At 35.2% G+C, this 25,563-nt stretch overlaps 1 long non-coding RNA gene across 1 annotated transcript; it reads right to left on the reverse strand.

The window, feature by feature from the left end:
* Nucleotides 1–21,913: 21,913 nt before the first annotated feature.
* Nucleotides 21,914–25,217, reverse strand: LOC121405879. The gene is made up of 3 exons (XR_005968717.1): nucleotides 25,177–25,217; nucleotides 22,466–22,585; nucleotides 21,914–21,929 (listed from the first exon to the last, which is right to left on the reverse strand). It is a non-coding gene; the product is annotated as an uncharacterized LOC121405879 (long non-coding RNA).
* Between the last annotated feature and the right edge of the window lie 346 nt (nucleotides 25,218–25,563).

Consider the following 25,563-nt stretch of genomic DNA (forward strand, 5'->3'; position numbering starts at 1 on the left):
TTGTATCTTTTATTAGATAAGGCGCTATAAAAATGTATTATTATACTACTGGAAATATTGCAGTAGGACCATTTCCAATCCACAATCATTCATATCCCCTAAAACAAGCTGAACTGCATCTGGAGATTTTGTCTTAAGTTGTTGCACCACCTCTAGAATTTTCCTTGCTGCTTCTGCGACATCGAATCTAGGGTGACCATAGACAATGGTGAAGAATATTTGTGTAAATTCTCTCGGTAAATAATGGGGCCTTACTCCAATGCTGAGTAGTTCAATGTCCTTGTTACATAACTGGAATTTGACACATTGCTGTCATTACACCATCTGTTGTTAATGTAGGCGCACACACCACCACCCCTCTCCTTTCCAGATTCCGTCAAAGAACGGTCTTGCCTTTATACAGATGAAAAACCATCTATAGCAGTGTCTAGTTCAGAGTCATTGAAGTAAACCATGTCTCAATCATACACATGATATTACAATCACGGTAATCACTTTTTTTTATGACTCACCAGTGAGTGTAATTCGTCCATCTTATTTCTTAGTGACTGGCAGTTTCCCATAATCACAGAAGGTAGAGGGGAGTTGAATTTCCTTCTTCTCAAACGTTCACGCTCACCATCTTTCCTCCCTCTTTTATGTCTTTTAATTTCAGCTGGTATGTCACAATCAGGTTGGCTGTAGATCCATGACTCAACGCGAGATTCAAAAGCTCATCTCGACCGTACGTTATCTTCGTATTGACCGGAAAATGCCGTTCAAATTTCATACCTGTCTCTAACGTGGGTAAAGCTTGTGTCGTTGCAACACCAAGTAACATGACCACGAAGAAAAGTCCCCAGTAGAGTTTCTCCTCCATGTGTTCATTACAAAACCAGACACAGAGAACATCGAACTATTCACAAAACTTATGCACAGGTGAAGAAATGAAAAAGTCGTCACAAAAATGATAAAAAAGAAGGAAAGCAAAGAGACAAACAAACAGCTGGATAGTCGCCGTCAGAGTTATCAATAGACAGAGTGGCGACACGCGCACTGAAAACATGATACGCGCGGTCAAAGGTCAGCCATGGGGGGCTGATTAGTTCCCCCTGCGCACATGCAATATTATTATTTGGCAATCATCGCTATTTTTATTCCCGTTTTTATTATTCCTTTAATTGATTTTCGGCAAACTAGCCTAGGTCCGGAAGAAATAATAATCGAGTCTAAAAGTAATTTCTCCTCTTTGATTTAGAGCTTGATGATGGATCCCCTTTAACATTTTGGTTTAAATGTCTGGCAATATTAATTTTATTAAAGCTCATTCCGGTTTTTTTATCGAAAATTAATTTGAAGAATTATACAAGTTTGATCCACTCAATTTATAAATAAAAAATGGACAACAAAAAATAGGCAACAATATGGGAATACAACAAATTAACAAGGTGATGCCGAAGACATAATGGAGTGGAAAACTTGAGGGAGGGGGGCAGGGCAGTTTTCTACTTCTGAAACACTACACTGAAATTTGTAATCACAACGCCGGTATCGTACCGGGATAATAAACAAGAAGCAAAATATAAGTGATCACACAAAATATATAGGAAAAGCATATATTTTGACGATATATGTTTTTTATTTAAAGTTAGAATTTAATATAGTTCCCTGAAAAATGTGGGCTATATAATTATTTGCGCTGATTTAGGGGTCGGGCCCATACAGGTGGCAACTCCTAGCTACAATATTTTCACTGACTGTTAAAACGGCTGTTTTCGACTCGCCGTACGGCCGCCGTAGAACAAATGTGACCAAGGTATGAGTGATGAATTATTTCTTAATTTATTGTTGTTTTCTTTAGTATTATCATTATTATGACTATCATCATTGTCACTATTAATAATTATCATTGAAATCATTATTTTTATTATGATCATCATTGCCATCGTTATAATTACTATTATTATCAGGGCGGCGAACATCATACTTTCTTTCTCTTTTCTTTTTTAACTAAAATAGTTGAGGCGGTTTTTGCCGCCCCCCCCCCTCCTGGCGATGCCCTTGATAAGCACTATCATCTTTTTAATAGGGGGCAAAGGATCTAAGCGTTATATAAACTTTTTATCAAACGAAAAATAGGGGGTATAATGAGAGTGCCAATACCCATACAATCGTACAAATTCCCTTCGATTTTCTCTTCTTTGTTTGAACTATTTAAAAAAAATGTAGAGGGTGATCGCCTTTCAACCCGTTGCGCCTGATCATCATTGTCATAATATCTTGTACATATGAAATGTGATTTATAGTTGTTTCCATCTTAACTTTTATCAGCGGCCGCAATGTCATTATTCTAAGTGAAATCATGTAGGCTTTTTCTGAAATGATCATCTATTTAAATGCTGATTATTTTCCTCTTATTTTCGGAACTTTTCGATCTTCTTAGTAAAAACAATTTCACTTGATTTTAAATTTGCGGATTGACAATAATTGCCATATACCTCCATTTCCTCTCATTTGTTTAATCTGACAATTCTCCTGGCAAATGGTGGAAATTGTCAATAATCTTTTAGTTGTAAATGTACATGTTTATCAGTACTAGCCCTAATTCCTTTATCACTCTCTTTGCGTCTCTCATCTCTGGGTCTCTCTCTCCCTCTCTCCCCCTCTCTTTCATTCTCCGATGTATACCTTCTAAACTTTTATAAAGACGCTTGTAATGCATGTTTAAGATGGAGAGCCTATAGCTATATCAAAATCAAGGACAAATATTGAAAATGAGGGAGAAAACAACCAGACTGCCTAACCCATAGGCGGATCTCATTGGAGGAGCAAAAAAAGGGGAGAGAAGAAAAAAAAGGAAAAGGGAAAAGAGAGGAAGGAGGGGGAGGTGAGTGAATAAAATAATGTGAGGGGAAGAGTTGGAACATACCCCAAAAAGTATCTTTCATATCACAATATATTGCATGTTTGATGTATGTGATACATATCTTGTTCAATATGCTGATACGGAGCTTAAAATATCAAATTTTTAAAATTAATATTTAACATATTTCAGCTCGGACATCGAGCTTTCATTATTTTCTTTGATTTAAAAATTGATTTCTGGGAAATCAATGAAAAATTGAAGTCATCTCTTTGATACTTACTCCAAAAATGTATGTAAAACAACAAGAGCTTAAATCATACTGTATAGTTTAATTGATTTACATAAAATTGCATAATTGGTAGAAAAAACTTTACAAACGATTTAAAACGTTTTAAAACATTTTTTTATAAAAACCTTTTTTTTATTACAACCATTGATGAATTGTTAATAAAATATTAACTCATGCATCCTATTCATAATTACAAAAGTGCTTTAAATGTCAAGTTTTCAAGCCTTGACATCAACAAATTTCGCACTCTCATTGGGCTTATTAATTAATAAATAAAACGATAAAATTTTCGAGAATTCTTGATAATTCAATAAATTTTTTATAATGGAATATTGGCACATTTCACTTGGCGTTTAGGAAGAGGAATAGAAAGATGACCATTTTCATATGATGATAAAAATGTCCTTAGAATGTCCCAGTCCTAGGTTAAAATAATTCAAGAAATATCAGCTCTCGCTTCACTTTCGCATCATCTGTTACATGCATTCCATATCCACTTTACAATTTTCATTTTCAGTGCTTGTAATAGAGCTTCAATGAACATTTTTCAGATCAGAATATCAAAATTTTTAATGTAGGAAGATACCTAATTACCCATCTTCATGGTTTACAAAACATGAATAGAGAGTCCCGTTTTTAGGTCTACATGTAAGTCTCATTTTTGTTCTGCTCGCATTGTTTAATTATTCTGTTCATGACTACAAAATTAGAATTTTCTTTTTTAGGTCGGAATGTCAAAAATTTTCAGTACGCGCTTCTCGCTTGAATTGTTTGATTGATCTTATATCATTATATTGTCGCCATGGCTAACTGCAAACAGTCCTTAACAGGTCCCTTTTCGATCAGGCCAGAACGAATATTAAAAAATTACTATTTATTCATGAATTATTTAGCTACATACGCATTTTGTTCAGGATCACAAATTACTAAAATTGTTCATTTTTCAGGAAAATCTATATGAAATTTTTGAAAATTTTAGATCGAGCTTCGTGCTCGCAATAGTTTGAATAGGGCCTTTATATATTCATGTTGTTTTGTAAGAATGAAGTGACTGTTAGGTCTAACCCTTCAAATAAACAAACAAAATTAAACTTTGAGCAGTCGATTGGGGAAAATGTTGGTGAAAAAATTCTGCCCCACCCTCTTCCCCCACTTGGCAAAAGCTGGATCCTATCCTGATAACCTGATACTTTTTTAAAAGAGAAAACAATAAGATATCATAAGTGATTTCCATGTAAGAAATATATTTCTCTATGCACGATAAGATGGATTCAAACAATACTTTGTTTTTAATCTTGCGTTATGTCACTCAATCCTTCACATCCGATAAAGCTCATAAAAAACTTTTATATTGCGCATGCATATCCTACTAGTATATATACATCGAGAATGACAAATGAAATAAAGATCAATCGGAAAATCATATCTTGGTAAAAAGAATAACGGTGAACAATTTTTTTTTAATTTTCCCATTACATTATCACATGCATTAGATTTAAAAAAAAAAACAGGCTGTGGAATCAATTTTAATTAAACTAGATTTTTTAATAATGAATTTCAATTTGAATAACAGACACTTCTTCTTCTTGTTCTTGCAGCTTTTATCGGAGATCAGCTTCAAAATGCAGTATGTCGTAATCCATCCATCCATCAAGTACATTGCATTTGAAGGTTAAATTACATAATCAATTCATTGAGGACAGGAAAGAGATACGTTTCATATGAATATTATATAAAAATAGCATATATGGAAATGCAGTTTGATATAAGATAAAAAAGATGGGTATACATGGAAATATAAATGTACATCCTAACACAAGGTGAAGGATAATGAGGGAATTTTATTGAAAATGTAATACAATAGTCCCAATGACATGATGCATTTATAAACAAAAAAGAGGAAATACCCTAACAATACATTTATGAAAATAAAAAACCAATCATACATAAAAATTATATCAATATATGTTGTTCATTCTTTCCAAATTGCACAATTATAAGGGGGAATGAAAATATATTTTACTTTCAATCTTGCATTATTTCCTGATTGTGATAACTTTCATTCCCTGATAAATTATTTTTAAAACATTATCAGCTGAGATGTTTATTAGATTATGACTTACCAGAAACCACCTTTGAAATTAGTAAACTCTGTTCAGCTAGTTGTTTCCAAAGTTGATGCTTAAAACTTGTAGTCACTGAGGTCATTACCTTAATTGCATGATCTTTGAAAACACATGCAATTATGATAACAAAATTAGTGATCAAGTACAGTTACCAGCAAATGATACATAATGAAGATATGAGGTGCTAAATGTGGCTACACATTAGACCTGTGCCATTTCCATCATCAATCCACGCAAGCATTGTTGTCACAGTCATATTAAGGTCAAAGCACATGTTAACACATTTTGAATACTACACTGACATACACTAGGAGTGAATAAAATTACAGTACTGTCAGGAGGCCCTGAACTTGTAGCTAGATGAACGATCCCCATAAACCATACACAGCTGGGTTACATACAGCAATAAATATGCAGTCCCTGATAAATATATTTGTACATGTAGATCTAGCACCATCACTGCTATTGAGGACATAGACCAAAGCACTTTGTGTCATCATTCCTTCTGTTTGTATTAACTAGAATCTAGATTGATTCACCTGCTGTCTTGAGAGGTAGATCTAAGCTCTTTTATTGGATTTTAGCCTCTAAATATCGATTAGTTAGAATCAATCTTGGCCTAGACTAGGTCTACATCTACTGTAGATATTCACCAACAATAGACCCTAGTCCAGATCGAGTAAATAGACTTGAGTACTGTCTGCAGTTCAGTTGTTAGATTACAATTTTAATCTAACAACTGCACTGCATGCAGTGCTCAAGTCTTATTACTAACCTGACTACTTAGGCCTAACGTTAGATCTATGTTTTTTATAAAAAAAAAATCTAATTCTAAAATTGTTAACACATTTGCCTTATAAAATATAACAAAAACAGAGTTTTTATAGGGATACTTTCATCTATGATGAGATATTTCCATCTATATATTAGTAGATTTAAGACCAGCAACTTAGAACTAGACCTAGGCTATAGACTAAAGTCCAAAGACAAAGTTAAAAAGTGCCCCCACCCATTGTATGATTGGTGGCGCCATCCCTGCAATTGACCGCCTAAGGCCTATAGGGTGGGCTAAGGTTTCCGCCGCCGAAAGCTCCGGCGGCGCAGCTCCTTATCTTTACATGGCTAGGGTCTTATGAAGGGTAGTCCCATATGCTAAATTCTATGAACTGTTTTGGGTAGAAATTAAATGGATTTCCCCAAAAATAACATGAAAAAAGTTGTTAAAAGATCATTCAACCTTGACAGTCATAGTAAAACACTATTTTCAACACGTTGAGGTAATTTTTTCAAAACATGATTACACAAAACTTGAAAAAATGCAATTTTTCTCTCTTACCAAACACTTTTTTCGACATTATTTTTGAAGCCAATTTATGCAAAATAACACCAGATGTATCTACAAAAAGGCAACTTTATATGTTAAAATACTCACATTGGCGTCTAGAAAATATATCCACGAGTGGAAAGTGTCGAGGTATTTAATCACTAAATGTGAGAAAACGTGTAGTTTATTGATATTTCCGGGGGTATGCACCCAGCAGAAGATCACAAGCGCAGAAAATATGCCAGAGGGAACTAATTGGAGCTCCATGAAATATCGGACCAATCAGAGCACACTTCCGGTTTCGCCACTCTGTCTATTGATAACTCTGGTCGCCGTAGAACAGCGCCCTCAAAAAATATTACAAATATACGATAAAATTACAAATGCAATGGCAAAAAAGAACATATAATAGGGGTATTCATAGACTTAAGCAAAGCCTTTGACACTCTTGACTACCAGATATTACTTTAAGAACTTGAAAACTATGGAACTCGCGGAATTACACTATCATGGTTTAAGAGTTATTTGTCCAATAGAAAACAATATGTAATTCACAATAATATTCCTTCTGATTTTCATTTAGTACAATGAGGAGTTCCACAAGGATCAATCCTAGGCCCCTTGCTTTTTTAATAAATATCAATGATTTGACTTCTGTAACACCTTTATTATCATATGTATTATTTGCAGATGGCACCAACATTTTTTGTTCACATAATAGCTTAGAAACTTTAGTAGATATAATTAACCGTGAATTGCCAAATTTATCTTTGTGGTTTAAGTGTAATAAACTTTCACTCAATATAGATAAAACAAACTTTATATATTTCAAGCATACACACTCACATTGTAACGAATTTCCTTACAATATTAACATAGACAATATTCCTCTCAAAAGGAAAAGAGAAACAAAGTTTTTAGGTGTCACAATAGATGATTTTTTTAAATTGGAATGAACATGTACGTTGTATAACTACTAGTATTTCTAGAAACGTTGGTAAATTTTAAAAAATGAAAAACATAATTCCACATACAACTCTTGTCATACTATACAATTCATTAATATTGCCTTATATATCGTATTGCAACATAGTTTGAGCAACATGTGCAAAAACTAAAATTAATACAATATACTTATTACAGAAAAAAGCAATTCGAATATGTACTGATTCCCAATATTTATCACACACAAATCCATTATTCCATAAACTAAAGACTCTAACAGTATTTGACATAAATACTCTTCAAAGTTTACTACTTATGTTTAGGTACGTAAATAACATACTCCCACCTTCATTCCACAATTTTTATACTCTGAATACATCTATTCATTAATACCCTACCCGTAACTCTTCAAATTTCCATTTAATCACCCCCAAATTGCTTATTGCGCAGAGATCTATAAGACACCATGGTCCAGATTTGTGGAACTCTCTACCAGAACCTGTAAAACAATCTTCGTCTCTTCACTCATTTAAGGCAAACGTTAAATCTATGTTATTATCAGAATATTTGAAGTAAAATTTCTGTGTTGTATCCTTTTTATCGTGGATTTATTCCTCCTTCGATTTAGTCATTACCAATATCTTCATCATGACCACCATCATCTCCATGGCCTTCATCATCATTATCATCATCATCATCATATCACCGTCACCCTCAGCATTATCATCTTTTATCTTTATTCTATAATATTACATGAATTCATGTTTCGTATTTGAAAATATATGCCCATTCTGCTTTATAAATGTATTAATTCAATTAGTATAAGTTTGGGATTGTCATTTTTTTCAAGCAATCTGCTTATGATGACGATCCTTCTCCTGCAAATGGTGAATATCATATAGTAAATTATTTTTGTCTGGAATTTTTTTTTTTAGTACTCTTTATTTATGATTCATGCCAAAAATGCTAACATATTATGTTTATTATGTTATGAAAAATGTATTATACGAATGTTATTGATGCAGAAGAAAACAATAAAATGAAATATTAAAGTTCCATTTAACAAAAGTCAAAGTCCAGAAATAGCTGATAGTTTGATGGGGGTGCAATTTGCTGCAGTTATGAATTAGGAGCCTATTCATTTTTTGTTAATTTCATCGTGGCTTTTAACCGGCAAGGTATCCAAGCGCTATTGGGTTATAAGAAAAAAAATATTCTTTTATTTGAATTTAAAAAAAATATTGAAAAAACCGTTTTATTATTTGTATGGTTACTGTGTCTGTCTTGGCTGTCTTGTTTATAATCAAGTGACAAGGATAAATTGTTGGTAAATTCTAGAAATTTCAGGATAATAAAAAAAGAAAAATGATTGGTATATTTTATCATTCCCCTTTAAGAAATGTCAACAATATTAACTGAAAGTGCAATATTTTTCAATGATCACTGTGTAAATCTACATACATTTCTTTGCTACATGTATATCGATGTGATATTATTGATATTTCAATTTCCGACTACGGACATTTGATCAAAATGCGGAATAAGACGGGTCTGGAACTAGAAAGACTGACTGGTCTCCTACAGCACGGCCGTCAGATGGTGAAACGGTCTAACTCGAAAATTTGACTTTTTGAGATAAATTTATTCCTCTAGTAATGTGAGGGTGCTCTTTTTATTGGTGATATCTAGAAAATCCGATCATGTCTTGATTTAGAAATAATTTCCGCTATCTTGGTACGTTTTTTTTTTCCTTCAGATTTGATAGTACAATGGTCTATCTTTGAGCAAGCCCATTGTCAATCGTTTGGAGGTAAAACGAGCTATCTTTAACATAAACCTTTTAATCGTCTTATTTGAGATTTTTTAATCATCGCTCTCAGATGGTAAAATGGTCTATCATCGAGTTAGACCAGTTTACCGTCACCTCACAGCGGCCGTCAGATGGTAACAAGGTCTATTTCGAAAATCGCTGAAGAATGTTGCGCATTGGGAAAAGATGGTAAAATGGTAAGAATTGTAAAATCTCGAAGATAGACAATTTTACCATCTTATGACGTTTAGTATGAGTGTATAGGTGTGCTGTGGTTAAACAATCTATCCCCACAAAAATCTCATTTATTTCATAAATAAAAACCCATATAATCTAAAAAAATTCTTCAGTTATTAGTGTTAATTGTGCTTCTTCTTTTCCTATTGCTAAAAATGCACTATTTCCATACCATAAAAAAAACTCAAACCTCTAAACTTCAAAGTCATTTTTTTTTCAGAACAGCGATTTTCGAGATAGACCGTTTTACCATCTGACGGCCGAACAAGAAATGTGCCAGCAGACAATCTGATGAACATATGGTAGAAGATTTGGCAATGGGTGAAGAAAAACTGAGATTGAAATGCAACCACAGGTAACATGTAGACTAGTAAACTGCGATAATGATTACAAAATAATGAAGGATATTGTTTGGGTTGCAGAATGTTAAATCATTAAAACCCACATCACTTACAATGAAATCGGACTGTGACCAGATTTTCTATTTAAAGTCAGTTTGTAATGCATAAAATTAAAAAATGTTAGAATTAAGCGGGACCCATTGTAAGCTTTAGTCGGTGGCACATGTTTTCGAAATATTTCATATTTTATCTTAAGTTCATAACTTTTTCTTTCTCTTTTATATTGCTCTTTCTCCTGTTCTTTCACTTTCTTCTTTTTTCCCTTTTTTGTTTAGCGGTGCCTTCTGCATCATGAAAAATGGGGGGAGGGGCTCTACCCAAAACCTCCCGTTTGGCTATGTATATATACATCAGAAAATGTGTAATAGAAAGATTCAACACGATTAGTCATAATAATCACAAATGCTGAATATCTCTGATTTTAACTGATCTGATTTCTAAAAATATTTATTTCGGGTTTAATTTCAGGAAAGAAATCAGGCAAATAGATAAAATGTAAAAAAGACACAGTCTTCATAGGTAGAAATATTGAAAGTCGATAGCGCAACTATCAACACTAACACTGTCCAGTAAGACCGATAAACCTGTTATTTTAAAACAATTCAACTAACAAGAAGCTAAGAATTATGAAACAATTGGTGCACATTCCAGATTAAGATGTGGCTTTATGACTTTATACAGTAAACTTAAAAAAAAATTTATGCAAAGATAATACACACAAGAACACCTTGTACTTTTACCATTTTAGGCCCTAAATGGTAAAATTACAAGGTGTTTTTGTGTGTATTATTCTTGGGTGAAAGCAATTAAACATTAAAGAAGGAAATTAAGTACCAAAATTACTAAATTGTAAACATTAAATAATAATCAAATACAGTGTTTTTCTATACAAATTGGCAATCATGATACAAGTCGTTTAAGGTGCATTCTAAGGACGGTTTGTAAGAACTTATAAAGAAGTAGGCCTATGCAAATCAAATAATGCGACCGAGCAGCGTGAGCTGAAAATATTAATAGTTAGACCATAAAACGGACATTTTACAGAGCACTTGAAAAATCAATTTGTAAATTTAAAAATACTAAAAGCTCGATATCCGAGATGAAATATGTTTTGTATATTGACTTCAAAACTTGATATTTTAAGCTCCATATCAACTTATATTGAGCAAGATATGAATCTCATCGAAAAGGCAATGCGATCGGAAATGAGCGAAAATTTTATAAAGTGACATAAAAAGAAAGTCTTCCCTTCACCTTATATTATTCAATCCTCTTCCTCCTTTTATTTTCCTCTTCTTTTTCTTCTATCTTTCCCCTTATTTTTTTCATTTCTTTCTTCCCCTTTGTTTTGCTCCGTCAATTTTTTCAGGGGGGGCAAACCAAATCTCAGGGAGGGGCACGTGCCCCCTGGCCCCCCGTATACTACGCCACTGCGAAGATTGCCAAAACGAATGATCTTAAGCTATGGTGACATACAAATTTTGATCGAATTCTGGGTTTCGTAAAGTTTTGTAGATGGCAGGGGCGAATCCAGCTCTTCCCAATAGGGGGGGGGGGGGCTGAATTTTTTTCACCCATATTTACCCAGATCGGCCGCTCAAAGTTGATTTTAATTTTTTTTTGAAGGGGTTGTCCCAGTGGAGTAATGAGCCAACATTTTTGAGGGGGCTCAATACAGCGTATCACGTACGTAAAAATTAATAAGAAGTTGCGGGCGAAGCGAGCTAGCAAGAATTTCAACATTTTTATCACAATTTTTTAAATAGATTTTGACATAACCTTTTTCGAAAATGATAGGTCTATATTTCACCCTCATCCCTTTGCTTTTCTCTTTTTTCTTGGTCGTGAAAAATAAGGGCCTATCCATTCTACCACTTGGGTGGGGGGGGCAAAACGCTGATGTCCTAACAGTCATTTCTACGCTTTATTCTTATAAAACAACATAAAAAGTGTAATTATCTTATAAGCCCTATTTAAACATTTAAACTTTCGTACTTTGTAGTTGTTAAAATATTACATTTAACTAATTCGTTGTAAGCGGTTTGGGCCTAATATGAAAAGCGCAGTACAAATAACAAGTAATAATAAATAATAATGATATATATTTTAACCTGAGAATTGACTATTCTGGGCAATGTTTGTGAAGCTGAACAAGATGCGAAATTTTTAATATGGTTCCTGGCTTGATCGACAAGGGACCTGTTAAGGAGATTTTGCAGTTAGCCATTAAAACGATACATATTTCAACTATTAAATAATGTGAGCGCAAAGCGCGGGCTGAATTTCTTGTGAAATTTTGACTTAAAAAATGACATTCTTAGCACTTTTTGTAATCATTAACAGTATAGGTATAAAACCAAACATTTGATGCGAACGCAAAGCGCAAGCAGAAAAAATTGAGATTTCAGGCCTAAAACTGGGACACTCTAATCATGTTTTGTTCAGTTCATTTATTTATTCATTTCTAAAAAAAGGCATTGAGTACAGATAAATACATAGAAAAAACACATTCAAATATGTACATCAGTATTTTAAAAATGTAAACATGCAAAACACTACTTAAAATAAATACAATGATATTCATGTATAATTAGGCCTGTGTACGGTAATAATAATGAGAAACGAAAAGGAGGACTTAAAATAAAGCCAAAAGTGGCCTTGTGAGTTAAAGTCTCCTAAGAATAATAAATGCTAATTTGGAGGCTACTTAGTATATTATACAATAATCAAAGCATGTATGACAACTTAGGTTACAAAAGTAAGTGGATTAGTGTAAATCATGAAAAAGGATGGGTAATTTTTTTTTCTTCCTACATTAATTATGCGAGCGCAAAGCACGATCTGATCTGAATCTAGACAATTTTAGCACGTTTTGAATAAAGATGAAGCTGCGCGGTATCTCAATATTGTGCGTGTGTTCTAGAGTTAAACAGAATCTGAGCATTCTGATATTTTTATCACGAAAATCAATAAAGCGAGCGAAAAGCTCGAGCAGAAAATATTTGATATTCCGGTATGAAAATGGTGAAGTGGATGTGGAAAGCACTTGATAAATGATGCGAGTGTGAAGCGCGAGCTGATATCTTCGTTAATATTTTGACCAAGGACCTGGACATTCTAGGTCTAAGGACATTTTGTCATCATATGAAACTGGTGACAGCTTTCTTATTCCTCTTCCTAAGCGCGATATGAAACAAATGAAACTGTGGTATTGTCGATATTCTTTTCTGAAAAGGGACAATTTAGTCATTAAGAGTTCATGAAATTTTCATTACCATATTTATTAATGTAATAAGCCTAATGAGTGATGGAAATGTGTTGACACCGAAGCCTGAAAACTGAATATTTTGAGCACTTTTATAATCAAAAATAGGATTTGTGAGTTTATATATTTTTAACAAAAATGCGAGCGCAAATCGTGAGACAGTCATAAACAAGGGGGGTTTAAGTAGTTTGGTATATAATTTGGCAAATCAAATTATGCGAGCGCATAGCGCATGCTGGAACTTATATTCACACCATAAAACGGACATTAAAGAGAGCACTTAAAAAATCAGTTAGTAAATAAACAAAATAATGAATAATGTCCGAGCTGAAATATGCTTTGTAAATCGACTTCAAAACTTAATTTTAAGCTACATATCAGCCTATTTAGCGAGATATGTACCTCGTCAAACAGGCTATGTAAGCGCGAAGCGCGTGCGACAAATTTAATTTAGTGACATGAAATATATTTTTTAATCATTTTCCAAGTCTTCCCCTGACTTTTTTTAACTCGTCTCCCTTAATCTTATTTTACCTCTTCTTTTCCCTCCTTTCTTTTCCCTTCTTTTCCTTTTTTTTTCTTTCTTTCCCCTTTTTTCTTCATTTGTTTGCTCCGCCAATAGGGGGAGGGGCAGGCACCTCGGCCCCCCTGGATCTATCTGCCTATGGATGGAGCTCACTTTTAAAGCTTTCTTACGGCGTTCGTTTGATTCCAAGATACTCGCCTTGAGTACTTCTTACGTCAAGCGTACGGCCGACGTATGACTCTGTGCACTCCCTTTGTCAAGGGGGTTATTGTCCGGGGGGCGGGGGGGTAATTGTTCCCGGTGGCAATTGTCAGGGGGGTAGTTGTCCGGGGGGTAATTGTCCTGGGGGTAGGTATCCGCGGGGTAGTTGTCCGGGGGTAGTTGTCCGGGGGGTAATTGTCCGGGGTAATTGTCGGGGGTAATTGTCCGGGGGGTAATTGTCCTCAGTTTACCCACAAATGTAATAACGCCCACAAATGTAATAACACTTTACCCACAAATGTAATAATTTCACCCACAAATGTAATAATGCACTTTACCCACAAATGTAATAATTTTTGATCGCCCACATATGTAATAATGACTTTACCCACAAATGTAATAAATTTGAAGGGATTCTTGGCGAATCCGTTCTAAACTAAAATCCTATAGTAATGCGTTCATCTAGCACAAAGTGCAAAGTCTTTGTTGGAGATAAGTCCAAAGTCTTTTTTCAAGACCTGGTTGTTTTAAAAAATATTATATAAGTCCAAAGTCTTTTTTCTAGACCCGGTTGTTTAAAAAATTATGATATAAGTCCAAAGTCTTTTTCCAGACCCGATTATTTCAAAAATTATAATATAAGTCCAAAGTCTTTTTCCAGACCCGGTTATTTCAAAAATTATAATATAAGTCCAAACTAAGATACGATAATGATATTCCAGTGGAATAAAAATGAGAATCGAGCGTAGTCTTTTCTCCAGACCAATTTAATTAAGACCGGTAGAATTAATGTCTTTGTTGTTATTTCAACTTATATGGCTTATATTGTGAATATATGCGATAAGAGTAAATCGAGAATCAAGCGTAGTCTTTTCTTCAGACCTGGTTACTTAAAACTAATTACTAAAACCCTAATGTCTTCATATAGCACAAAAGTGCAGTCTTTTTTCCAGAGCAGGTTAATTAAAAAATTACAATATAAGTCTAAGCTAAGATACGATAACGATGTTCTAGTGGAATAAAAAAGAGAATCGAGCTTAGTCTTTTCTCCAGACCCAGTTAATTAAGACTGGTGGAATTACTGTCTTTGTTGTTGTTTCAACTTACACGGCTTATATTGTTGATATATGCGCTAAGAGTAAATTGAGAATCAAGCGTAGTCTTTTCTCCAGACCCGGTTATTTAAAACTAAAAACTAAACCCTATAGTAATGCGTTCATATAGCACAAAAGTGCAAAGTCTTTTCTCCAGACCCGGTTAATTCAAAAATTGAAATATAAGTCCAAAGACTTTTTTACAGACCCAGTTGTTAAACAAATTATACGATAAGTCCAAAGTATTTTTTCAGACCCGGGTATTTCAAAAGTTATAATATAAGTCCAGACTAATAGTATCCCTAAATTAGACCCCAAAGTAGCCAATCTGGAATAAAATTATTGGAAATGGTTTTTTGACTGATTTGAGTAGGTATGGGTGTCAACATTTACCAAAAAAAAGTTAGGAGGAATACGGGTTGGGGAAAGTGCTTTTTTTCAAGGTCAAAGGTCAATGACCTTTTCATATATACTGTATAATGGTATCTCTGAGATGGAAAGGAGCAGGTTGGTGATAATGGTGTCAAAATGCAAAAATTCTTACCAGAATATAAAATAGAATAAAAGTAAGTACCTAGAATGCACATTCACCGATGAAATTCAAGGTCAAAGCCTTTCAAAGGTCAATGACCTTTTTACATTATATACCATACTGCATAATGGTATCTCTGAGATGATAAGGTACAGGCTGGCGATCATGGTGTCAAAATGTACAGATTCTTATAAGAAGATAAAATAGAATGAATTCAAGTACTTAGAATTGACATTCACCAATGAAATTTAAGGTCAAAGGTTTTAAAAGGTCAATGACCTTTTTACATATTTACCATACTGTATAATGGTATCTATGAGATGAAAAGGCACAGGTTGGTGATCATGGTGTCAAAATGCACAGATTCTGACCAGAAGACCAAATGAAATAAAATTAAGTACCTAGAATGCACATTGACCCATAAAATTTAAGGCCAAAGGTCAATGACCTTTTATACATTATATACCATATTATATAATGGTATCTCTAAGATAAAACGGCGAAGGTTGGTGTTTTTGGTGTCAAAATACACAGATTCTTACAGGAAGATTAAATAAAATTAAGCATCAAGAATTTACATTCACCTTTAAAATTCAAGGACAAAGGTCAATGTCCTTTTTAACATAAGATAATGATAATGGTATCTCTGAGATAAAACATCACAGGTTCGTAATCTTGGTGCCAAAATGCAAAGATTTGTACCAGTAGATTAAACAACACCAAAATCAGTATACAGAATATTGTTTCACCCTTGAATTCCAAGTTCAGATCAAATTACATACATACATATATATGTGTGTGTGTATAATCTGTATGACATAAAAAATAACAAAATATGAAAATACTTACCTGATTTTCTTATTTACGAGATAACTCATACATCTACTTGATTTGCTAGTTCAGCCCTCTGGACTGCCATACCCGAATAGAACTCCCAAGAATTTTAAAAAGCGCGAGCGCGCCCTCTCCCGTTCAGGCTTACTACCCATGATCACCGCGCAATTAGCGTCCATCTTCCTCACCTTTCGCAAGCCCATACGTTGAAACATGTTGCTGCGCAAGGCGGAGGGTCGGTGGGAGGGTATCAAGTAGATGTATGAGTTATCTCGTAAATAAGAAAATCAGGTAAGTATTTTCATAATTTACTTCAATAACTCCATACATCTACGTGATTTGCTAGACCAGCACGGACTCAAACCGTAGGGAGGCATGTTTTCAATTGTAAGCCTAAGAAAATTTGAAAAAACAAAAACAACGAAATTTAGGGAGAGGGGGAAAAAGCCGCAGCTGCTTTAAGCGCCGAAGCAGCAAATCTCGCCTCGCTGGACGGAATGTCCTTCAAGTAGAAAGAAGTGAAGGAGTTAGTTGAGCGCCAAAAGGCGGCCCTCAAAAATGTCCTCGAGAGGAAAGCCCTGTATACTCAGGAATACTAAGTATCATGGGCCCTCGGCCTAGTGTCAGGAGAACAACATCACCTGCTGACTAGAGCGTAAGAATCGGAATTTGTTGAAAGTTTCAACAAGAATCGTGATCGGAAAACTGAAGCTTTTAAGGCTCAGTAAGTGATCAATCGACCAATCTGAGAAGGCGAGATATCTCAGAACCCCTGCAGAAATTTAAGCGTGCCGCTTGCTAGTAACTAGCATGCGACTAGCAGGGCGCTCGCTTAATAAGCGAGTGCCTGCTAGCGAACAGTCCCTGCTCGCTAAAAGATCGCTTAACTATTACTCTGCACGCATATCACACGCTTAATTAGGCTCGCCGCATGCTAGTTACTAGCATGCCGCAAGCTTGCGCAAGCTAGTCGCACGCTTCCCGCAAGCTTGGAAATTTCTGTAGGGGAAGCTTCCGCGTGGGAGAAAGCGCCCAGAATTCGATATCTGTCTCAAATGCGTGAGGGCAGAAAATCTGCAGAATTCTGATAGAGAGCTGTGGTAAAAAGTTACTAGCGGTCCGAAGGGGACCAGGAACGACGGAGAGTAGGGATTTAGGAAGAAAACCACTCGTAAGGCAGACAAGGGTCGAGAAAGCGACTGAGTGCCATCCTGTTAATAAGGAATGCCGCGGACATGTTGCCTATGTAGAATAGAGCAGTCTGGTCAAAACAGCTCCCTTATAAAAAAAATTGAATGGTATACCATTGACTACCATTTATCATACACCATTGATATACCATTGGAATACCATTCGCACAGCACCCACCATACACCAATGGTATACCATTCAAGCCTCAATGGTATACCATTCAAACTAATTTAAATAATTCGGACCTTACTATTACCATATTCATGAGCACCATTTACCATTCATATACCATTGATCAAACACCATTCACCATTGATCTACCATATGGCCACTATAGACAGGTTTACCATTGACCACCATTCACCATTCAGCCACCATTCACTGGCCTACCATTTACCATTCAGCCACCATTCACTGGACACCATTGGCCTACCAATTACCTTACACCATTCACCATACACCATTCGCCTACCATTCAACATACACCATTCGTGTACCATTCACCATTCGTGTACCATTCACCATTCGTGTACAATTCACCATCCGCGTACCATTCATCGTACACCATTCACTGTACACCATTCGCGTACCATTCGCCGTACACCATTCGTGTACCATTCACTGCTCACCATACACCATTCAACTACCATTCGTCGTACACCATTCACGTACCATTCACCGCTCACCATACACCATTCAACTACCATTCGTCGTACACCACACACCATTCACCATTGATTGACCATTCACTTTCCACCATTCTACCATACACCGTATACCATTGACCTACCATTTACAGTACACCATTGGCCTACCATACACCATTGAACTACTATTCACCGTACACCATAGGCTTACCATACACCATTGGCTTACCATACACCGTACACCATTGACCTACCATTTACCATACAACACTGTCATACACACTATACTATTAGTCAACCATTCAAATAACACCATTGGCCATACACTATAGACCACAAGTTCAATGGTAGACCAATGGTTTACACTGAATGGTAGACAGTAGAACAACGATGTGCAATGTATAGTAGGCCAATAAAGTACAGTGAATGGTAGACCATTGGTGAACAGCATATCTCTGGGGTTAGTGGTAGGCTTAATAATGGAATAAGTATACACAAGAAAAAAATGAAAACAGTTACTTATTTCAAGAACGTCAATAAAATGTTTTTACTATAAGAAGTTTAAGTACAGCATAAATGGCACAGAGTATTCACAAGTATAGACTTTATAATTAAAGCACATAAGTTATTAATATATATGACTTAGCTACTCGTTGATATCTATACTCTGTCAATCTTGTTATCTAAAAGTAAACATGCATCAAGACAGAGTTTGATTGAAAAACACAACAAATGAAGGCTAACATTTCCAAGAATAAACCTGTTCTCTCATATTGCTTTTTACATGGATTGAGTACTTGGCAAAACCACTGTTCTGCATACAAACCTGATACTTGTAATACAATAAACTTGATGTTAAATCTGTTGTGTGTAATTGCTTTCAACGACATTAATAAACATTTTTTTTACTAATAAGTTCAAGTACAAAAGAGTATTGACAGGTATGGCATAAAAGCACCATATTATGAATACATGTGACTGTGCGACTCCACAAGAGATCAATGATTGCACTCCACATAAATATTATGTTAATCTTCCTATAAACAAATTTACATGTAAGACAGAGTTTGGACAACAAACTAATGAACACCAAATTTCGAAGATTAAACTCAAAATGTGTGATAGCCTTCACATGGCCAAATGAATAAAGGGTACCACACCTAGAAGAAATGAAATATCCCCAAAAGGGGGGAAAATAGTACTCCCAAATTGGTCTCTTTTTTCTTTTCACCTAAAAAGATATATCAATGGCATGTTTCTACATAGAATTGTTAAAAGGTATTACCCGCCTAAGTATCCAGAATCCCTGATAACTTTCCTGTAGAAACAGACGCGATGCGGTTTATTGATAAATTGCATCGCGCAAAATACGGTTTCTCATAACCATCTCTCTGAGAGGTGGTTATTGCCATGTTAATCCGTTTAACTTTTCTGTAAAAACACGGGGCAAAATAGCATACGTGTCTGGCTTAAGTGCTTGAACCAAGAAGTGCGATCTCACAGTAAACATATATTCTGGCCGTTTTTTATCTCGCCAGCTGATCGCGAAACGTGTACCTGCTACAATGAGTGAGATCTACCATGAATTTTGAAAATTTTCCTAACGAGATGCAATTTTTGACATACCAAAATGCAATGTGAGGTTATAGGTTGAATTTTCCGATTTCCACCGTATTTGCGACGCGAAATGCAAGTTAATCAGATTATTCAGTCTGTAGAAACAGGTTGGTTTAAGAACGATAAGGTTATTCAAGTCCGGAAAAGATAAACTGTTTTTAATGATTTACTGTAGAAACACGCCAAAAGTTTATCATAAATACAATAATGATACATTAAGAAATAAATAATATATCACACATAGAAAAAAAATATAATGAAAATAAGGAAAGAAAATTATTCAATTTGGAACACTAAAAAACAGAAGAAAAATAGAGACCTTTTTTGCAAAATATATAGAAAATAATATATACAAGATACCAACTTATTTCTTTTCTGTCTATTTTTGTTGTGTTAAATATGTGTGAGAAAGATTATTGTCTTACACAGTAAATTAGTAGTCAATCGTAATTCGAGTCCGGAAAAGATAAACCGTTTTTAATGATTTACTGTAGAAACACGCCAAAAGTTTATCATAAATACAATAATGATACATTAATAAATAAATAATATATCACACATAGAAAAAAAAATAAGGAAAATAAGGAAAGAAAATTATTCAATTTGGAAAACTAAACACAGAAGAAAAATAGAGACCTTTTTTGCAAAATATATAGAAAATAATATATACAAGATACCCACTTATTTCTTTTCTGTCTATTTTTGTTGTGTTATATTGTCTTACACAGTAAATCAGTAGTCAATCGTAATTTTTTACAACCGAGCTTGGACAAAATTTAAATTCATATAATACAAAAAGTATATAAATTGTGATCTTGTATATTCATGAGGACTTGCAGAGAACAGTTTTAGCAAAAAATAACAACTTTAATTCGTAAGAACTTTGTTAATCCTAAACAAATTTGGATGAGATTTTCAGTGTTTTTTGTTTGTCTGATGTACACTTTGAATTATATCACATAGCTTTCAGTCTCGAGTACCTCTAGCCCTTCAATCAAATTGGTTGGACGACCGGTTACACTTTACATATAACATAGTTATAAGGAGAATGAAGGGGACCATAGAAAGAAAGCATGAGAAAAGGGGAGATTTTGGTAGGGAGAGAATGAATCAGAAAAGGATCATGCTGAAAATTTCATTAAAATCTGATAATAACAAAGTTATTGAATTTGAAATTTAACAACATTTTGGTAAAAAATTAACCCAATGTACACACGATCGTCAGGAATATTTGTTAGGCTTATTCTATAAAATGAAATAATTATTTCATATTTTCATACATGTGTGTATGATATGTCCCAAGTATCATATCATTATTTCCAGCAATGCATATCTTCACATTAAAGGTCTAGTCCACCACAGAAAAGATTGTTTTGAATCAACAGAGAAAATCAGGCAAGCATCATGCAAAATATTTCATCTAAATCGGATGCAAAATAAGACCCTCACTTTTTGTTTTGGTTTTCATTGTTTGAATTGTACAATATTTCAATTTTTTACAGATTTGACAATAAAAAATAAAAATAAAACTTTATTTCATAGGACAATGAGGAGAAAATTATAATATTTCATATCTAAAAACAAAGAAAAGTGAATGAGTGATGTCATCAGTTCCCTCATTTGCATACCGACCTGGATGTGCATGTAACTATTAAGTGAAATTGAGCGAAACTTAAAAATGTCATACCTTTCTTATTTTTCATCCGATTTTTATGTTTGATTTTTCTCTTTTTAATCAAATCAACTATTTTGTTAGGGTGGACATGTCTTTGAAATAAATTTTCACTCCATTTTTTATAGTTCTCGGAGGACAAAATGTAAATTAGCGCGACTTCTTGTAATAAAATACAAAAGAACAAGTGGGTATATGACATCAGCTGGGAACGTCGTGGTCTAGTGGTTCTGACTCTCACCTTTCAAACAGAGGGTCGTGAATTTGAGTCCTAGCCATGGTGTGTTTTCCTTCAGCCCGAATTTCATCCACACTGTGCATCACTAGACCCAGATGAAGTGAATGGGTACCCGGCAGGATTAATTCCTTGAAGCTGTAATAAGAAATATTGGATGAAAACAATGCAAAGGACAGTATATTAGCTAAGGGTTCAAAATATGAATGCTTGTCATGTGTTTAAGCTTTCTTTAGAAGTTCATATATTTTTTATATATTGAGAAATTTGCAGTATACTCTACCATTCAATTGAATGATACCAATTAACAAATATCAACAAAACATTTTGTAAAATATGATAAATAAATTTATGTTTAACCATAGATGGGTAAACAATAACCTATTATATAATGGGAGGTTGCCCCAATGATGACAAATACCACAACAAATGAATACCTGGGGAAAAAGTGTCCACCCTTCCCCCCTCAGCCAACATACTGATTTTTTTTCTGGGGGGGGGGTGTCAGAAAAGACGTGTGCTCCTCTAAATAGGGATGACATTTGTCCTTTCTAAGGATTTTTTACCATTCCTGACAAGGTTTTTTTTTCAGCTAGGCCACTGCAGGAATACAATCTGTTTTATCTCATGAACCTTTGCATTTTTTCTACTGAAGAAAATTCTTACACACCTACCTTTCATAAACTCCAATTGTTTCTTGTACACGGTACGTTTTCTGTGTTCAACACCCGTCGTGTCATTCCAAGATAAGGCTGGATCATCTACCTTATCATCCAGTGTATCCGTCGTCCAAACTTTGAAAATGAAATAAAATCAATTTAAGTGTTGTAAAATCTGCATGTATGTGCAGATACAAACAAAAATAGAATACTAATATAGTAATAGAAAAATAATGATCTTAGAACTTTAATGTTAAAGATATTTTTCATGGACCTCTGATTACCAGCCCAGAATTTAGGATAAAAATAAGGAAATGTGATAGTATTTCAGCGTAGTTCAGACAAGGCTGTATTATAACTGTGCATGCTTTATACTAGTAATAGCTATGTCATCTGAAATCAAATTTCTAGAGCAGCAATTTTCAAGAGAGTAATCGATGACATAAATTCCATTTTTCTGGTATTGACAATCGCAGAAGCAGATCCAAGTGGGCACATTTGACCTGTGCCCCCACCTTGAGAGCAATAGTTGATGTGTTTGATAAAAATGTGGCTTTCTTACACAAGTGTTCTCCCCCCCCCCCCTTCGAAAGTTACAGCAAATATTTATATCAAAAATATTGTCTCATACAAGAGGATCTCCTTTTTGGTTTGCTTGTTATTTAAAGTTTCCTTGGGAAAATGTGCCCCACTACCCCCTTTGAGAAATCATGGATCCGTTCATGGACAATCATATGCCAGTGGATGAACTCCAGACGTTTTTTAGGCAAGTTTTGATCAGTAAATAAATAAAAACAGATAAAATGTGATCACAGGACAAACTTAACTTTAAAAGAGGATAAAATTTACTTTAAAAACTGATATGCCTAGCCCCATGAAAGGATCTAAGAATACCCTCCGGCACGAATGCAGTTTCACACCAGCCAACTCACAGTGAACAATTGTGTACAACGGATAGCGGAGCGTGAACGTAGCGGTCGTGTACATTTTTGCTTATTACATGACGTCATCCAGCCACTGCCGAGAACCAATTTATGAATAAATATATAGTAAGCATGCGCAGTGCAAGCCTTTTGTTTCCCCACACAGAATTCCACCAAAACAAGTGTGCAATTCCCTATCACCTCGTACCAAAATCGACCTAGAATTTCAATTTTCCTATATTTTATATGAATTATGAAAGGTATTCTCGGAGGATCTATTTTCTCACCGATACCGCACAGGTAAGCGAATTTTGAATACTTCTTGCTTTTCCGTCAAAATCTTACGAATTAGCGTCTATATGTCATCGTGTTCCTTGGAATTTGTAGAGTCTATCGCAACGTGCATAAAGTCAATTGGCTTCCGGGTTTTGGAGCGTCGCGTGAATATGCATGAAATTGCAGTTTCGATAATTTTCGATCGATACCGGAGCGATCCCGATCACGAACCAAGACCATTTACCGTGTACACAACATGACCGGATATCGTTATCGATACTTCCGCACGCAGTCCAAAGGAATTATTTTTGGGACCACGTGGTCATGACGTGATCTGCGCTATTGACCAATCAGCGGTCTTCGAATCGCTGTGCGGAGACGATCTATCCGTTGTACACAGTCTATGGACAATTGTTCGTTGTGCATGCAACTTCAAGCAAAACTCCCCACCAGAATTGTCTACACACATTTTGAGATCAATACACAATATGCCCACCACTTTTCAAAATATTGCGGATCGCTTGGATTCGCCGTCATGTTGATATGGACCGAAGTTATGCGATCAAAAGATTCGCATGCGGCATGCTGGCAGTTTGTTTGCCACATGTTAGCATGATTTGGTTGCTAACTTCAGTCCATATAAATATTACGGCGAATCCGAGAGATCCGCGAAGTGATGTCTACGGATTAGATCAACGACGTCGAGATCGAAGACTAAATACAGCCATTCCCAATATTTTGAAAAACGGTGGGTATATTAACATCGAAATGTGACTGAGAGACCTGTCATGACATTTGGGAACAAGTTTTGGTGATGAGGTATGCTGGTAATCGGCCGGTGCAAAACTGCATTAGCGCCAGTTTTCTCTGCATATTTATTGCAGCCTCTGTAGAAAAATTGAATAGGAATCGTTTGTCACTCCGTCCAGTCACAGTTCCACACACAAAGTGCACATTTTACCATTGAAATAGTATGTGCAATGAGTGGTGTGTACAGTGTAGCAAAGTTATAGACCTGCGTAGCCTTTATCATTTTTTAAACTTTAGGACCCTTACCATGTTTCACCTCCATTTTATCTCATTTACCAACATCTATCAACAACAACAACAACAAATTATAGGCCTAATTTCAAAGCAATATTTGTCGGCAAGTTTTCAATTTCAGTAAATTAACGTGTGCAGTAACTTATTCACAATTAAAACTTTGACAGTCTTGACATTAGCATTATTCATTCACGAATTCAATGTATTCAGAGATGGTTTTTGTAAAACATTGACAATAAACATCAGGCAATATGAGCGAATTACTATTCAATGCTCGCCGATCTTAACTCTGCCAATACAAAGCATAAACCATAAGCACTCCCTATCGTCAAAGCCACGTCCCGGCCCGTAGAGCAGCGGCCAGCGCCAACGGGGCAGTGACGGTGGCAGTGCAGTGGTCGTGCATGTCGTGGCAGTACAACGACATCTAACATTTTGAGACAATTTGAGAAATAAATCAAAGAAAATTGTTATAGAACTTACTGTTATAGCCTTCTACAAATGACTTTGAAGTCGCTGTCCGAATCTGACCCGTGTTCCTTTAGTTTTTGATGAATTATCGACGGACTTATCAACAGCAAAACGGTAGTACCGGTAGATCGAGTTTTCTTTTTCAAATATTGCACTTGGCGGTTAGACGTTCGCGCGTGCGTAGTGCGAGAACAACACGTATAATATAATAGAGCTACCTGGCAAGCAGCCAAGCGGCCCCTCTCGCCAAAGCATATGGGGGGGGGATAAATTATGACAAAATATGGGGGGAGGGGACTTCTTCGCCAAGATAAATACACATCCCGATATGGGTGGGGGGGGGTGAATTAAAACCAAATCAGGGGTGTCTTCTTTTTCCTCTCGATTGGTTCTGGGTTG

The sequence above is a fragment of the Lytechinus variegatus genome, chromosome 1 (assembly GCF_018143015.1).
Source record: "Lytechinus variegatus isolate NC3 chromosome 1, Lvar_3.0, whole genome shotgun sequence".
NCBI classification, from domain to species: Eukaryota; Metazoa; Echinodermata; class Echinoidea; order Temnopleuroida; family Toxopneustidae; genus Lytechinus; species Lytechinus variegatus.